Consider the following 18,012-nt stretch of genomic DNA (forward strand, 5'->3'; position numbering starts at 1 on the left):
TATCTCTGTACAGGAACAGAAAGCAGCTAATGCAGAAGTTAGTACCAAAGCATGGGCTATTGCTGTAACAGGTCTCATCGTGCTGGTGGTTTGGGGGGGAGGGGGCGTTGGCTCTTTTGGGTTTTTGTTTTGTTGTTTTGTTTTTTGAGGAATGTGGAAAACTTTGGTACTGTGAAGCAGAAAAGCAGTTAGCACTGTAAGTGGGACATAATGGGCCACCTAGTAAGAGCTTGGAAGACAGTATTGCTAAGAGCAGTGTGGACTAGGGAAGCCCAGCTCAACAAGTTTCAAAGGGAAATAATAATTGCAATTGAGTTAGAAACATTCTTATATTTTTGCAAGGAATGTGGCTTCTTTCTGCCCTTGTCCTGGGAATCTGCTAAGCTAAAATGAAATGTTTAGAACTAATTTCATTGGCAGAGGAGATTTCAAGACAGCCTCATATTGACTCTGTTTTATAGTTATTAGTTATTGCTCTTATATAGATCTATAATGAAAAAGAGCAAGCAGGGCAAACAAAAGTACAAAATGTGAAGTTTGAGAAGAAAAATGTTACCAGAAAATTTAATGTTAGAACCTTGGTTTATGCTGAAAGAGATGAGGAAAAATGGAATGAAGTGGTGCCCTCAGGGTGAGACCACAAGTACCTAATCCTGAAATTTGTAAAAGGGGCTAAGAAGTTATATGTTACTAAAAAGCAACAACAAATCAAAACTTATACAAATGTAATTCAAGGAAGGGCCAAGTTCGATCCCAAAAAGGCAATAGAACTTGACAGCATTGGCCATGTAGCTCTGGCTTTAGAGTCGTGAGGGATATAGGAGCAAAGGAATTGTAGAATCTTCCTCCATGGTTAAGGAAAGCCAGAGAGGCCACTGGGTAAAGCTGTGAAAGTGATTCCTAGATTACATTGAACAACCCAATATGTTGGAGATGCCAGAATCATGGTATGGTATTTTAAATGTTATTGGCCCCTATAATCCCACAGGGAGTAGCACTATTAGAAAGTGTAGCCTTATTGGAGTAAGGGTGGTGTTGGAGGAAGTGTGTCACTCTAGGGGCAGGCTTTGTGGTTTCCCTTGCTCAGGATTCCACTCAGTGTCAGAGTCCATTTTCCTGATGCCTACAAGATGTAATCTCAGCTCCTTCTCCAGTGCCATGTTTGCCTACATGCTGCCACATTCCCCGCCATGAGAATAATGGATTGAACCTCTGAAACTGTAAGCAAGCCACCCCAATTACATTTTTTCCTTTATAAGAGTTGTCATGTTCGTAGTGTCTTTTCACAGCAATAGAAACCCTAACTAAGACAGAAGGGACTTCTGCCAAGAAGAGCTGCAAACAGGGAATGAAGCTAGCCTGAGAGAGAGGTGTGTTGCCACACTCAGCAAAGATGGGAGGAAAGAGCCATCTAATCCCTTTGATACCAGACATAGAGCTACAGGATTTGAAAAACCTCCTGGTTTTCAGCCTTGCTTTGGTCCAGTATTTCCTCCCTATGTCCCTTGTTCCTCCTCTTTGGAATGGTAATTTATATCCTTGCCATTGTGTATTGTGAGTACATAATTTGCTTTGTTATTTTACAAGGGATTACAGAGAAGGGATTGTTTTGAGTCTTGGAGCTTTGGTCTTTAAAATGGTGTTAAGACAGTGAAAGATTATGGGTACCTCTGAAGTTGGACTAAAATGCATTTTGCATTATTATGTGGATACAAGCCTTGGTCCATGGTCATGATGGAATTGTTTGGAAAGAATTAGGAAGTGTGCCTTGTTGCAGGAAGTGCACCACTGGGGACGGGCTCTGAGGTTTCAAAGCCCATGCAATTCCCACATAGCATGTTCTCCCAGAAAGAAGAAAGAAAACTTTGAAAGACCATAACTATAGAAGTTCACTGAAAACGGTAGACTTTCTGTCTGGTTAATTTTGGTATGTACTTGTTTTGTTTTGTTTTGTTTTTTGAAAGTTCTTTACAACAAAGTTTGAATTTTAAAAAATTTAAATCTTACCACAAGACAGACATCTTGTGTCTGCTTTTGTAGTGCAAAGCTGAGGCAGTAAGGTTACATGACCCCATAAATTTGAGGCAAGCATAGTAAGAACCTATATTAAGAAAAGTGAATTCACAAAGAAAACTTCAGAGCCAAATGTTTTTAAGTATGAAATGTACCCAACACTTAAAGACTGTTTTTAAATTACCAATTATATACAATTTTTTCCTGGAAAAATTAGAGAAGGGAACATTTCAAGTTTGTTTTGGAAGATCAATATTTCCCTTATAAACAAATCAACTAGTGACATTACCAAAATGATATTTTTGCACAATGATCTTCAGCAACATATATTAGGTCTTAAATATAGGTGAAAACTAGAGATTCTAGTGACAAGATTCAAAAGACAAAAACATGGCCTGAGCACATTGAAGAATTACCACAGGGAAAAGCGTCATACTGAACTGAGTAAAATTAGAAGCAACAACCAAAGCAAATGGTATTATCTGGAGATAGAGTTTGGCCTGTTCAAGGGAAGAACTTTGGGATTTGATGTCACCTTTGTTAAGGGACATACTAAGTTGTACTAGTTAGTTTTTTCTGTCACTTTGACACAGTCTAGAGTTCCCTGAGAAGAGAGAACCTTGACTGAGGGGTGCCTGGATCGGATCACCCTGTGGCCGTATCTGTGAGAGACTGTCTTGATTGGTGATGGCTGTGGGAGGCCCGACCCTGTGGGAGGTCCTCATCCCATGCAGGTGGCCCTGGACTCTGTACTAAAATAGGCTAATCCTGAGCCTGGAACAGACAGAATGAGCCAACAAGCAGCATTTCTCCATGGTTTCTGCCTCAAGCTCCTGCCTTTAGTTCCTACTTTAGTTTCACAGGGTGATGAACTATAACCTGTAAGGTGAAATAAACCATTTCCCCCTTAAGTTGTTTTAGTCATGGTGTCTGTCACAGCAATAGAAACAAGCCATAAGTCTTCCTGATAAAATTATTTTCTAGAATCCTTGATGTCACTACTGTACAAATTAGCAAAAAAAAAACAAAAACAAAAACAAAAACAAAAACAAAGACTATATATATTATTCTCCTCCTGGATATCTAAGCCTTTTGTAGCCATTAGCCAGTTTTTAACTCCACTAATTCAGAACTTTCCCACAGAAACCATAGGTGAATAATCTGTTGTCAAGTGACTGTAGTCTCCATCTTGCTTAGAAAATAAACTGATGGTCTTATTAGATTAACAAAGGAATTTATGTCAAATAATAAGTTATAGTACAAAGAAATTTGACAAAGTAAACCCCTCTTCCTTCCCATCTCCTTGTGATAAGCAGTAGAGTAAGAAATGGTCTACTAACATTTTACAACTGTTAACTAGAAATTCCTACAGAGCAAAACAATATTGAAATTCTATTTTGCAAAAAACAAAAGAAGATTCAGACACTGGGCTGGGGCTCAGGTCTGCAGTTCCCACTGTTCTATCCACCCTGCATCACAATCCCTCCAGTCTCACTACAGTCATGAGCAGCGTGCTTACAGGTGTACCTCCTCCACCCTACCTCCATTCTCTTGATGGTATTCCTCTTGTTATGACCCAACTTAGTTCTTTCCCTCAGACCTTCTCAGCCTTTTCTTCTAGCTCATCTCCATTCCCTGTGTCAGCCACCAACACCCAGAAACACTTTCTACCAGAGACCCCACACACACAAGTGGCCACACCAGGCTGAGACTCAAGAGATTTGTCTTCTTTTCCTCCATTACAAGCTCTCAAGGCTCACCTGCAGTCCTTTAGCAATGTGCTTACAGAGCCCTCCTCACACCCAATTCCATTTACTGGAGATTCCACCTCTTGGTACAAACCATAGATCCCCTTAACACTTTTGTCCTTAACTCTCCACACATTCTTTGTCCCACTGTAGCCTATGTGTAAGAGTTCCTCCCACCACACAACTCCTGCTGTGGGCAGAATCCTCATAGCTCTTTCTCACAGCCCCCTCACTGCTTTTTATTATCCCATCTCCATTCCTATCTGCCACTTGACAACCTGTAGAAACACTCTACCAGAGACCCCATCGCCATTCCACTTGCCTAGGATCTAACGAGGGCAACAGTAACCAGAGAACAGAACATCCATCCAACAATACAAGACCAGACATCACCTCGGAACACTTCAGTCATAGCTCCAGATGGCTGTACTCCAGTGAAAAACCAAAATCATGAACAGCCAAGATAATATGCTTCCACCAGAACCCAATAACCTTCCTAAAGTAAGCCCTGAGAAATACAATATAGGTGAAACACAACACAAAGACTTCAGAATAGCAAGTATGAATATGTTCAATGACATTAAAAAAGAATATGAATAAATACCTTACTGAAGACCATGAAAACAGTTGAAGACATGAAATTAGAACTAGAACCAATGAAGAAACCCTTAACTGAAATAAAACAGGACATGAAATATTTAGGAAGTTGAACAAAACCCTCTGATGTAAGCCTCATCAGAAGATTACAAGACATGAAAGAGAAAATCCCATGTGTTAAAAAAAACAAGGTAGAAAAAAATGGATACCTCAGTAAAATAAAACATTAAAATTAAAATAATTCAGGCACAAAACATTAAGGAAATATGGAAAACTATGAAAAGAACAAATATATGAAAAAGGGATAGAGGAAGAAGAAACCCAGGTCCAGGACACAGAAAATATTTTTAGCAAAATAATAGATGAAAATTTCCCCAGTCTAAAGAAGGAGGTATCTGTCAAGGTACAAGGAACATACAGAATAGGCAGGGCCAGAAGAGAATTGCCCGTAATACAAATAATCAAAATACTAAATGTACAGAACAAAGAAAGAATATTAAAAGTTGCAGAAGGAGAAAACCATGTAAAATATAAATGCAGGCCATTAGAATTATACCTGACTTCTAAGTGGGGTCTCTAAAAGGCAGAAGGGCCTGTAAGGATGTTCTGTAAGTACTAAAGACCACAGATGCCAGCTAGACTACTCTACCCTGCAATACTATGACTCACAATGGACAGATAAATAGAAAAGCCCATAATAAAATAAAATTTAAACATTATCTATCTACCAATCGAAATCTACAGAAGGAACTAGAAGAAAAACTTCAGTCTGAAGAGGTAAACCATACCCTAGAAGACACAAGAAATAAATAATCCCAGAACAGTAAATCAAATGGGGGGAACCCCCACACAATAACAACAACAAAAAAAAAATCAGTAAACACTGCTCAATGACAACAATATTAATGGTCTCAATTCATCAATAAAAAGACACAGACTAACAGATTGGATTAGAAAACAGGGTCCATCTTTCTGCTACATCAAAAAAACACATATTACCATCAAGGATAGATATCACCTCAGTGTAGAGGAATGGAAAAAGCTATTCCGACCAAATGTATCCAAAAAGCAAGCATGTGTAGCTACTTTAATATTTGACAAATAGACTTCAAACCAAAACTAATCATAAGAGGTAGGGAAGGACACTATGTACTCACCAAAAGAAAACCCCACCAAGAGGACATTGCAATTCCAAACACAAAGGCACCCAAGTTCATAAAAGTAATGGTAGCACAACTAAAATCACATATTGACCCTCACATGGTGACAATGGGTGACTTCAATACCCAGCTTTCACCAATATACAGGTCATTCAGGCAAAAATTAAACAGAAATACTGAAGTTAAATAATGTTATAAATCAAGTGGACCTACTAGCTATCTATAAAACATTTCACCCAAACACAAAAGAATTTATCTTTTCACCTGTTTTTGGAACTTTCTCCAAAATTGACCACATACTTAGGCACAAAGCAAGTCTCAACAGATATAGGAAAATTGAAATTACATCCTGCACCCTATCTGACCACCATGAACTAAAAGTGGATATCAACAACAGAAAGTGTACAAACTGCTGGAATCTGAACAAGCATTACTGAAAGAAAAAAAGGTCAAAATGGTAATTAAAGACTTTTTTAGAACTGGATGAAATTGAAAATAGAACATACTCAAACCTATTGGGCACAATGAAGGCAGATCTCAGAGGCAAGTTCTTAGCACTAATTTTCTACATCAAGAAATTGCAGAGGTTTCATATTTATAACAGCATCATGCCTTAAAACTCTATAACAACAAGAAGAAATAACACCCTTCAAAAAATTGTCTGGGAAGAAATAATCAAGCTAAAGGTTGAAATCAATGTCATAAAAGCAACAATGAAAATATAAAGAATCAGTGAAATTAAGAGTTGGTTCTTTGAGAAAATTAAAAAAGATTGACAAACCATTATTCAAATTAACTAAAAGATGAAGAAAAAAGATACAAATTAAATTATCAATGAAATAAGGAAGGCTATTATAGACAAAATTCAGAGAATCAGAAGGACATACTTTTAAAATCTATACTCACCAAACTGGAAAATTTAAGTGGATTAATTTTTTTATATATACGACCTTCCCAAGTTAAATGAAGAGCAAATAATCATTTTAAAAACCCAGAACCCCTAGGGAAATAGAAACCATATATAAATGCCTCCCAACCAAAAGAAGCTCAGGCCCAGATGGATTCAGTGCAGAATTCTACCTGACCTTCAAAGAAGAATTAACACCACTACTACTCACATTATTCCACAAAATAAAAACTGAAGGAATATTTCCTAACTATTTATAGAAACTACTCTTACCCAAACTACACAAAAACCAAAAACATAAAATTATAGACCAATATCTATCATGGACATGGATGGACAATTTCTCAATAAAATAATTGTAAACCAAATCCAAGAATACTATTCACTATGATTAAGTTTGCTTCATCCCAGAGATGCAGGGATGGTTCAACATAGGTAAACTGATAAATACTCACCACATAAGCTGAAAGACAAAAACTGCATGATCATCTTATTAGATGCAGAAAAAAGCTTCTGACAAAATCCAATACCCCTTCATGATTAAAGTCTTAGAGAAACAAGGGATATAAGGGATATACCTCAACATAATAAAAAGCATTTTACAGTAATTCCACAGCGAACATCAACCTAGAAGGAGAGAAATTCAGCATGTCCACTAAAGTCAGAAACAAGTCAAAGGTGTTCACTCTCTCCAATCCTGCTCAGTATAGTGCTTGAAATCTTAAGTACAGTAGTAAGACAACTGAAGGGAGATCAAAGATACACAGAGAAAAGGAAGAAGTCAAAGTATCTTTATTTCCAGATGATATGATTATATACACTAATGACCCCAAAAACTCCACTAGAAATTCTACAGCTGATAAGCACTTTCAGAAAAGAAGTAGGATGTAGGAGCATGGAGGTCTTTGTGTTCACAAACATTTACTAGGGGAACACATAGGCTTGTTCAAAGGAATGCAAAACCTGCTTTCTTCCCAGAAGGCTGGGGTGGACATTCTTTCTAGCCTGGTGACTTTGTGTTGTCTGTGTGCATAGAGACTTTTCCATCACTGGACCCTCTTCCAGACCCTCATTATAAATTTTTCTCAATCAATCATAAACCTGTTTTTCTCTGTTGATCTATAGAACCTATCTTCTTCAACTTTACAAAGAGCTTCAGTGTAGTCATGTCTAACTAGTATTTTAATTACTTTATTCCTCAAGGTTTCTGTATGCTTTGTTGTACATATGGGATTGAATTAAGCATCACCAGAATAATTTTCTCCAAACTGTGCTGTGCTTAAATAAGCCTAAAATAAACCCTCGAGGTCAGACTCCCAAAGTTTGAAGCAATTCCCTCTACTAAGTTGTATTGAACTGAACTGCCTTCTTGCCTCCTGCTACTCATCTCCCAGCTGTCTGTGAAGGTTGCAGAGAACCCCACAGCAGGATACAAAAATAATACACAGAAAAAATCAGTAGCCTTTCTATGTACAAATTTCAAACAAATTGAGAAAGCAGAAAAACGGTGTCTTTCACAATGGCCTAAAATAAATAAATAAGATATCTTGGGATAACTCTAACTAACCAAGTGAAATGCTTTTATAATTAAAAAAACTTAAAGCATTGAAGAAATAAATAAATTGAAGAAGAGATCAGAAGATGGAAAGATCTGTTCTCATGCATCACCAAGATTAATATAGTGACAGTGGCCATCCTACCAAAAAAAAAAAAAAATCAGTCTACACATTTAATACAATCCCCATGTGCTGGTTTACATAAGAATGACCCCCATAGATTCATGTATTTGAATGCTTGGCCTATAACAAGTGGCACTATTAGGAGATGTTGCTTTGTTGAGGAAGTGTACTGCTGTGGGAGCTGGCTTTGTGGTCTTACATGCTCAAGCTATACCCAATGTGATACAGTTTCCTTCTGCTGCCTGGGTATCAAGATGTAGACCTCTCAGCTCCTTCTCCAGCAACATGTCTGCCTGCACACTGTCATGCTTCCTACCATGATGATAATGGAATATACCTCTGAAACTGTAAGTCGGCCAAATTAAATGTTTTTCCTTTTAAAGAGTTGCTGTTGTCATGGTGTCTCTTCACAGCAATAGAAACTCTAACTAATACAGAAGTTGATACCAGGCACTGGGGTATTACTGTGATAGGTCTGACCATGCTTTTGTTTTGAGCCAGCCCCTCATAATTCAAATAACTGTCTTCTATGTTTCTACTAGAATGGCCCATTAAACCCATCTTAAAGCAGTGTACTGCTTTTCTAATCCACAGTCCCAAAGTCCATATTTCTTCAAACAAAAGCATGGTCAGGCCTGTCACAGCAATACACCAGTCAGTGCCTTGTACCAACTTCTGTGTTAGTTAGGGTTTCTATTGCTGTAGAGACACCATGACCACAGCAACTCTTACAAAGGAGAAGATTTAATTGAGGAAGCTCACAGTTCAGAGGATCAGTCCATTAACATCATGGTGGGACATGGTGGCATGCTGGAACTCTTGTGCATTTCTATTGGAAATGCAAAGTGTTATATTTACTATAGAAAAACTGGATATCAACAACAGAAACAACAGAAAGCTCATAAACTCATGGAAACTGAACAACTCACAACTGAAGAAAATGGGTCAGGACAGAAATTATAGAGAAACTAAAAACTTTCTAGAATCAAATGAAAGAACACACAATATACCTGTCTTAGTACTGCTGTGATGAAACATAATGACCAAAAGCAACTTGAGGAGGAAAGGATTTCTTTTGCTCAGAGTTCCATATCACAGTTTGTCATCAAAAGTAGTGAGGGCAGGAATTCACAGGGCAGGAACCTGGAGGCAGGAGCTGATGCAGATGCCATGGAGGAGAGCTACTTACTGGCTTGCTCCACATGGTTTGCCCAGCCTGCTTTCAGATTGAACCTAGGACCACCAGCCCAGGGACAGCACAACTCACAATGGGCTGGGCCCTCTCACATCAATCAGTAATTAAGAAAATCACCTACAGCTCAATCTTATGGAGACATTTCTCGATTGAGGTTCCCTCTTCTCAGAGGACTTTAGCTTGTGTCAAAGTTGACATAAAATTATTCAGCACAATACCCAAATTTATGGGACACAAAGCAGTTCTAAGAGGCAAGTTCCTCACATTAAGTGCCTACATAAAAAAATTTGGAGAAATCTTGTGCTGTAGCCAGAGCCTTTTCTCTGTCCTGCTCAGTCCCATGGTCCCACAGCCACTTATAAAATAATCACCCAGAGGGTTAATATTAATTACAAACTGTTTGGTCTATGGCTCAGGTTTCTTGCTAGCTAGCTCTTACATCTTAAATTAACCCAATTCTATTAATCTATATTTTGCCACATGGCTGTGGCATTACCGGTCTGTTGTCATCTTACTGCTTGGATGGCTAGATGGTATCTGCCCTGACTCTACCCTTCTTCTCTCTTTATCTCTACTTGGATATCCTGCCTGGCTCTTATCCTGCCTTACCATAGGCCAAAGCGGCTTTATTTGTTAAGCATTGGGAGCAATACAAATTCATAGCATACAGAAAAACCATCCCACAGCATTTCTTTTTTTAGATGGTTACAGTTACATTCCTCTTGTATTCCTAGCTAAGAACTAAGGTACTAGATTCAGATTCTTCGGGATAGCAGCTATTGGAGTAATCTCTGTAGTTTGCCATTTACCAATGGTCTGGACATTTAGTATGTGTTTCTTGCTTGATGTTGTTCTTGGTTGTAGTTTCATTTTTGTTTATGTTAATATCCTTTGTCCTGGACAATATTTGATAATCATTCTTATTGTACATAATTTTGCATTAGGTTTCAAACCTTCTTATTTAGACAAAAAGGCGAAATGTTGTGGGTATTTGTTCCACCAATAGCTTTGGAGTACCCAGAGGCCTTAGGCTATGGCCTCTTGGTGGGTTATATGACGGTGTGCTTGCTCTTTTGTGGTGGTCAGAAATTGGCTGGTCCGATTCACCATCCCCACCCCCCATGCCAAACGGAGGACCATGGCAGCTGTTTACTTTGTTCTGTATCCATGAGTGCATTTTCTCCCCATTTTATATCTTAATAAAGCCTTCATACCCTTTTAACAGACTCTCATTGATTCGCTTACATCGTGCTAGTAACTTAATAACACACCCAAAAAGTCTAAAACCAAGTGAAGAAATTATACCCAAAAAGAGTAGAAATAATTAAACCTAGGGCTGAAATCAATAAAGTAGAAACAACGTACAAAGAGTCAATGAATCAACAAGTTGGTTCTTTGAGAAAACCAATAAGATTGCCAAAAATCTTATCCAAGTTAACAAAAAGGCAGAGAGATAATATCCAAATTAGGAAGATTGGATATGTAAAGGGAGACATAACACTAGACCCTAAGGAAATCCAGAGACTCATAAAAAAATGTACTTTAAAAACCTATACTCCACCAAATTGGAAAATCTGAAAGAAATGAATAGTTGTCTCAATACATAGCCACTTACCAAAGTTAAATCAAGATCAGATAAGCAATTTAAATAAACCTATACTCCACAACGAATCAGAAGCAGTAATTAGAAGACTCCCAATCAAGGAAGAACTTGGAGCCAGTGTACACCAGGAGAACACAGCCCACAGAATTAACTAAACAGGGCTCATAGGGGCTCACAGGGACTGAAGGGGCAGTCACAAAACCTGTATGGGTCTGCACTAGGTCCTCTGCAAATATGTTATGGTTGTTAGTTTGGTGTTTTTGTGGGACTCCTAAGAGTAGGAGTAGAGGTGTCGCTATCTCTTTTCCTACTCTTGGGACCCTTTTCCTCCTATTGAGTTGCATCCCTGAGCCCTGATGTGAGGGTTTGTGGTAGTCTTATTGTAACTTGTTATGCCATATTCAGTTGACATCCCTGGGAGTCCTGCTCTTTTCTGAAGGGGACAGGGCAGGTGGGAGGGACAGGAACTGGGAAGAGTGGAGGGAGGGGAGACTGGTCAGTATGTATTGTATGAGAGAAGAATATAAAATAAATAAATAAAAGTCTTCCAACCAAAAAAGCCCAGGGGCAGATGGTTTTAGGGCAGAATCCTACTAGACTTTCAAAGAGGAGTTCATGCCAATACTACTCAAATTATTCCACAAAATAGAAACAGGAGGAATATTGCCCAGTTTGTTTTCCAAGGCCACAGTTATTCTAATAGATATCCAAACCATATAAAGACCCAACAAAGAAAAAGAATTACAGACATTTTCCTTATGAACATACATGCAAAATTTCTCAATAAAATACTTGCAAACAGGGCTGAAGAGATGCTTGAGTGGTTAAGAGCACTGGCTGCTCTTCCAGAGGACCTGGGTTCAATTCCCAGCACCCAATTGACAGCTCACAACTGTCTGTAACTCCAATTCCCAGGGGTTTTGGAACTCACACAGACATACATGCAGGCAAAAATAAAATAAATATAATCTTTAAAAAATAGCTAGAACAATAAGAACTTAAGGAGTTCAAGGATAGAAATAAGAAAGGAAAAATTTAAAGTATCCTAATTTGCAGATGATCTGATTGTATACCAGGAAACTTCTACATCTGATAAGCACTTTCAACTAGGTAACAGGACATAAAATTAATATACAAAAGTCAGTAGCCTTCCTTTATGCAAATAACAGACATAATTAAAAAGAAACAATGCCTTTCACAACAGCTTCAAAAACATATTGGAATAACTAAGCAAGCAAGTGATAGATTTGTATAATACAAAACTTTCAGACACTGAAGAAAGAAATTGAAAAAAGACACTAGAAGATGGAAAGCTCTTTCATTCTCACAGACCAGTAAAGTAATATTGTGAAAATGGCCATCCTAACAAAAGCCATCTACAGAAAAATCCTACTACAATTATTCACATAAGCTGAAAAAAAATCTTAAACTGCATATGGAAATGCAAAAGTCAGGATAACTAACACAATATTGAATAATAAAAGAACTGCTGTAAGTATCAACACTCCAAATTTTAAGTTGTTACTATAGAGCTATAATAATTAAGAACAGCATGGCATTGGCATAAAAACAGACAGATTTGCCAATGGAATAGAACTAAAGATCTTGGTATAACCCCCCCCCCCAAACCTGTGGACACCTGATTTTTGACAAGCCAGAAATACACACTGGAGAAGAGACAGCAACTTCAACAAATGATGCTAGTAAACTAGGTAGATGCATGTAGAAGAATGAAAATGGATCTAACACCCTGCACAAAAACTCTGTTCCAAATGGACCAGAGACCTCAGAAAAAGATATCCTAAATCTGATAGAAGACAAAATACAGAACACATTTTAATTCATCAACACAGGAAAGGATTTTCTGATCAGGACCCCTATTGTGCAGGCATTAAGAACAACAATTAATAAATGGAAGCTTGTGAAGCTAAAAGGCTTCTTTACAGCAAATGACACCATCATTCAAGCACAGAGGAAGCCTATAGATGGCAAAAGAACAGTTACAGTCACTATCTAATAGATACAAAGAAAAAAATCCTGATTATGAAAACAACTCAATTTTAAAGATGGAGTATAGAACTAAAAAGAGTTCTCTAAAGACGAAATACAAATGACTAGGAAATACTTTAGAAATGTTAAAAATTCTTAGACAGAGGAAAAATGCAAATTAAAACTACTTTAAGATTTTCATCTTATCATAGTCAAAAAGACCAAGGTGAATAAGTCAAATGACAGCATATGCTGGCAAGATTGAGGGGGAAGGGGAACACATATCCATTCCTGGTGAGAGTGGAAATGGGTACAGCCACTATGGAAATCAGTGTGGAGGATTCTCAAAACTCTGAAAATAGATCTACCACAAGATCCAACTGTACTACTCTTGGGCATATACCCAAAGGACTCTCTATCTTACTGCAGACATATTTACTCATCTATGTTCATTACTGCTCTATTCATAATAGCCAGAACTTGGAAATGACCTAGGTGTCCATCAGCTAATGAATGGATAGTAAAAAATGTGATACATTTACACAATGGAATTATTCAACTGTTAAAATAAAATTATGAAATTTGTATGTAAATGGGTGTAACTAGAAACATCATCCCAAGGGACATAGCTCAAGACCCAGAAAGACAAACATTTCATATTTGCCTCTTCTATGTGGATGTCAGCATTTAAGATATGTATGTTTTATCTAGAATACCCACAGAGGCTAGGTAGCTAGAAAGAGAGAGAAGAGGAGAGGATCTTCCAAGTAAGTGGAATATAGTGGAAATAGAATATAGAATTGCCAAGTGATAAAGGGGAACTAGACTAGAATTAAATGGGGAAAGGCATGGAAGGACAGGATAAAGGAGGGGTTATAGGGAAGGGAAATTAATAGAGGTCTTTAGAAAACATCTATGGGAATCATCTATCATAAAAACCTAAAATGTATACATATTAAAGAAATTTAAATAGAATTACCATATTATGGGGGAGACAGTGCTCCAGCTAGACATTTTTTGCTACAAATAAAACACCACTACCAGAAATGGGTTGTATCTTGCTAAGTCATTAGCCAAAGGGGTCCCACAGCCCTTTCCCCAAAGCACTTCAGGCTTTTGCTAATGTTGTTTGTTACTATCCAAAACTGGATAAAAACCCCTGTTGTTGAAGACACCATTTATGTCATTGAACCTAAGTGGAGGAATCAAGCTGGTGCCCATCTGGAAGCTTCACCCAAGCCACAAATCCTGCAAGGTATAACAGCAACCTGACTGCAAGGTATACTCACTGATGCAATAGTGGCACAAATGTCACAGGAGTAATCAACCACATTTTGATTGGATCTAAGGCCCATTTCATGAGATGGAACCCATACCTGACACTGCTAAAGTGACCAAAAACATGTGACTACATAGGACACGGGCCCTAAGGGGAAGCCTAGTACCCATTGTTCTGATAAATGAACATAATAGTAAAATGCTTCCAAATGGCATATTTCTATACCAATAGATCAATGCCTCACTCAGCCTTCATCAAACAGCTTCTTGCAATAGATGGTAAATAACCCAAAGCTACAGTTGGACAGCACAGAGAATGAGAGACTTTTGGAACACTCAGGCCTAAATGAGATGTCTTCCCCAAAGCCTTCCCCTCAAGATTCAGGGATCTATTCAGAAGAGGAGGTTTTGGAAAGATTGTAAGAACCAGCCGTGATGGATGACTCCAGAGAAAACAGTGTCTTCCAGATACAAGAGAGCTGATTTACATGTGAACTCATACAGACTATGGCAGCATGCATAAGGACCTTCCCAAGTTTAAGCCAGACAAAATCCCTGCCACATAAAATGAGCACAAAAATCTCACTCCTAACCCAGAAGTTATTTGTAAATGACAGTTTCTGGGAGAAGGAAAATCACATTGTATCAATTACATTTCAGGACAGACTCCATGCTCAGGAGGAGTTGGGCAACACAAAACTGACTCCACATCTTTGTGTGATGTTTTTGTTTGCTTGCTTGCTTGGGCTTGGTATTTGTGTGTGTATTGCGGGGGGATGTTCCTTTTTTTTTTTTTTTTTTTTTTTTGGTCTTTTTAAAATATTACTCTTCTTAAGAATGAACATGAAATTGGGTGTGTGGCCAGTTGGGAAGGATCTAGGAAAAAAATTTAAGCAAATAAAAAAAGAAATACATTTTCTTTTGTTTGGCAATGCTGGAAAATTGAAACTCAAAAGCCTTATTCATGCTAGGAAAGTACTTTTTCTTCCTTTCTTTTTTCCTTTCTCTCCTCCTTTCTTTCTTTCTTTTCTTTCCTTTTTTTTTTTTTTTAAAGTACTTTTTCCATTGAGCTCCATCCCTAGTCCTAAGAATTGTAAAAAGGGAGAAAAAGATAGGAAAGAATAGTTAAAATACTAAATGGAGAAAGTTGAAGTGCTTGCATTTTTATTCCATTTACTGAAAAATAAAATGTACAAAAAAATACATAACTAGACCCAACACCATCTCTTTGTTTCTTCTTTCTTTACAGATTTTGAAGCTTTGTTTACTGAATTGGAAATAAAACAGAAAACACTGGGAATTGCCAATTTTTGGAGCTTCCATCACTACAATGGAAGAGGTTTTCCTTAAGTGAGTTATAATACCCTGGAAAAAAACTTTCTACCCATAAACTTCTATGTTAAAAAACCTCAGTGAGGTGAGGGTGGCGCATACCTTTAATCCCAGCACTCAGGGGGGAGAGGCAAGCCTGGTCTACAGAGCAAAATCCAGGACAGGCACCAAAACTACACAGAGAAACCTTGCCTCAAAAAAAAAAAAAAAAGAAAAGAAAAGAAAAGAAAAAAAGAAAAGAAAGAAAGAACAAACCTCACCTTTTTGCAGCTGAAATAAAGTGTCACTAAGTTTTCAAATTTGCTATTTTTATGGTAATATATTTCCATGTATATTCAGCTGAGATTTAAAGAAGTTGAACTTTGGCATTGATGTGTGTCCTTTTTTAACTTTTTTTTTTTAGAATTTCATGAGTGGGTACTGTATTTATATTATTTCCATCTCATATTCTCTCTCCTCCAATTCCTCCAATGTCCCCCTCTCAAATTCACAAACCTCTTCTTCAATTAATTGTTACATATATACCTGTGTACATGTGTATATATAAATACATCCTACTGAGTCCATTTAGTGTTTCTCATACTTATATGTGTTAGAGATTGTACATGAACAGTCTTATTAAATAAGAAACACAGAGCCAATTGCAGAGTTAAAAGCCCAAGAGGTCAGAGCAGTAGCTGAGAGCTGAGACTTAAAACCACCTTTCTTACCCTTAGCTGTCACTGTCATCCTTCTCCTCAGAAAGAGACCCACTTCCTGTGTGTCTGTCCTTTTTATTGACTTTCTGTTCTGCCTTCTCATTGGTTGTAAACCCAAATACATGACCTCCTCGTCACTGCCCATCTATACAGACCTCCAGGTCTTCTATGGTTGGTATTGAGATTAAAGGCATGTGTCTCCATGCTGGCTATATCCTTGAACACACAGAGATCCACTTAGCTCTGCCTCCCAAGTGCTGGAATTAAAGGCATGCGCCACCACTGCCCAGCTTCTGCTATGGCTTGCTATTAGCTCTGACCCCCAGGCAACTTTATTTATTAACTTACAAATAGAATCACATTTCAGTACAAATGAAATATCACCATAAGAGGTGACCACTCAGGATTAGATAACCTATCAGAGGGCTCGTCCCTGGAGAAGACTGATTCTCCTCTTATCAGCCATTGATTGAATATAGCTCTTATCTAAGAGTGGGGCTTTGTGAGATTTCCCCCATCCACAAAAGCATGTCCACTGGTGTAGTTGTTATGAAGGACTTATTGAGACAGCCATATATGTTAAGGTTTCATGGATACAACTGCCATGTATAGAATACACTCTTACAGCGGATATTCTGGTCCTCTCTTTAACAGTTTTTCTACCCCATCTTCTGTGCCATCCCCTGAGCCTGAGATGTAGCAGTTGTGTTATAGATGTATCGCTTGGGGTTGAGCATCCCACAGTCATTTTATTCTCTGCATCTTAACCAGTTGTACATGTCTGTAATGGTCTTTATCTGCTGGGGGGAAACTTCATGGTGAGGGGTGAGAGCTGCTCCTGTCTGTGCTTATAAGTAGAGCTATATAGAATGTAGTTGGGAATTATACTTGTTTGGGAAAGTGGCTGTAATGAGTTCTCCTCAAGGAGTTGTCTAGGTTTTTCAGCACTAGGCATTAATTCCCTCCTACTGAACAGGATTTAAGTTCAATTAGACAGTTGTTGGTTGCCCCCCAAAGTATAAGTGCCACTGTTGTACCCCTGGGAATTTTGTGATGCTGATCATTGTGGTTTGTAGACTTTTACAGCTAGGTAGGACTATTGATTCCTTTTCTCCCTTGGCGGCTTGCATAGCTCTTTCTATTACTGTGAGAGCTAGTCCTTGAGAGGAGTCTTCCAGGTCAGTTCCAACTCAGTTTTCCAAATCCTGTGTCCAAAGTGGGTTGTGTCTTTACCTATAGGTCTTATTTTCAAGTTCTGGGAGGCAACCTAGGGCAATATCAATAGTCTATATTGTTTTATAGGCTGGTTTCAGATTCTTGAAGAAAAGCAATTTGAGGCTATGATTAAGAGGAAATACTCTGTGCTTTTTGTGTATCTATATATGTGTAGGGTCAATAAGCTGGCAACTCCCCAAAGGAATATTCAGACTCTCAACTTGGCATACGAAAAGATGAGACAAGATAAGCAGCAGAATGTGAATATACCCAGAAATTACAAAGGACCACATCTTTCCTATTTGAGTGAAATTTCTACCACTAAATTTAACACTGGGGTAAGCATATTATTTTTTTATATTTTTTTATTTAAAATACAATTATATCATTTTCCCCCTTTTCTTTCCTCTTTTTAGCCTCTACCAAGTCCCCTTTCACCAACTCCTTCCATGTCCCCCAACTGTCAAATTGATAGCATTTTTTTCCTTTGGAATATCACATTTTTTAATGTCTAAATATAAAAGATACTTACAGTTTATACAGCTAGAAATGGACTAGTCTGTGGGACTTGATACAGACATGGGCTCTAGATAAAGAT

At 37.9% G+C, this 18,012-nt stretch overlaps 1 protein-coding gene across 1 annotated transcript in view; it reads left to right on the plus strand.

Annotated features, from left to right (window-relative positions):
* LOC118577265 (ATP-binding cassette sub-family A member 3-like) overlaps positions 1–18,012 on the plus strand; it is a 141,816-nt gene that overhangs the window by 66,305 nt on the left and 57,499 nt on the right. The gene's annotated exons all lie outside the window — the stretch shown is intronic.

Source organism: Onychomys torridus, chromosome 1 (genome assembly GCF_903995425.1).
Source record: "Onychomys torridus chromosome 1, mOncTor1.1, whole genome shotgun sequence".
Taxonomy (NCBI): domain Eukaryota; kingdom Metazoa; phylum Chordata; class Mammalia; order Rodentia; family Cricetidae; genus Onychomys; species Onychomys torridus.